The sequence below is a fragment of the Pyxicephalus adspersus genome, chromosome 2 (assembly GCF_032062135.1).
Source record: "Pyxicephalus adspersus chromosome 2, UCB_Pads_2.0, whole genome shotgun sequence".
NCBI classification, from domain to species: Eukaryota; Metazoa; Chordata; class Amphibia; order Anura; family Pyxicephalidae; genus Pyxicephalus; species Pyxicephalus adspersus.
In genome coordinates, this window is record NC_092859.1 from 10,514,737 (window position 1) to 10,515,864 (window position 1,128).

A 1,128-nucleotide genomic window follows, 5' to 3' on the forward strand; every position below is an offset into this window, starting at 1 on the left:
GTAATTTGTTGGCGCTATTTAAATACTGTTTCATATTAATACCTACTGATGCCCAAAGGCCAAATAATAGGTGGCTGATAAGCCACAGTCACTCTATTGCCATGTACAATCCTTTTCCCTATCATTCAGCTTTTTGTTATCATTCTTTTTGCCTTGCAGACATCATTTCTAGCTGTGCCAACCAGAGATCATATGCTGCAAGCTGTGTTCATGCTAACCATCAAGCTGTGCAGCCTGTCTGGCTGAACAAATAAAGTGCCAGGATAACCTAGGAAGGTATGAGGACACCTGAAGAAGGATCTTTCCCTGCAATGAATCCTCATCACCTGACCACAGATTTAGTTATATAAACGGTGCATTCAGACGGTGCAATTAGTTGGGGAGCAAGTTCCCCCAAGTGAAACAATAAACCACAAACTATAATCACAGCAGAACAACGCATGAAAAGATAAAGGTGTCACAGAGTTCTGAAGAAATTAGGTCATATTGTGCAATCTACTGACAGCTCTCCTTCTTCTTCTTCCTCATTGTTCTTCTGTATCTACAACGAGAAAAGAAAACATTATTAAATGTCCTGATGCAACCGGTGACGCTGACATTACACTATAGCTGTCCATTTAGAGAGATTTCCCTTCACTTCATATCTTAGGGATTCAAGAGGAAGAAAGCAGATCTTTCATATGTGAGACGTGTCCCCTTTCAAGCGACACATATCAGATAATAGACGCAGGGGACAAATGCGCATGCTCAGCGATGATCTGACATGTGTACAGTGATAACGATGTCGTTCCTGAATCTGCCGCAGCTGATTCATGAATGAATGATTGGGGATGAGCACTGTTCATTCCTATAAAGGAGAGCACAGTCGGGTGCTGCTCACTCACCCTGCTCCTTCCCCTCACCATAGAACAGATCAGCATGTGTGCGCAGATCTCGTTCCTTCATCTGTCTCTGGAAACCATTACAAATGATCGTTCCCAGTGACAATCCTCCGATGTCCATCAGACATCTATACAAGGCTTTAGATAGGGCTCCCTAAAAAATCTAATCAAACTCAAACATTTTGGAATTCCCCATCATGTCTCCAGCAGGTTTCATCATGTTCTAGCAATGCTACCCTGTTTCCCC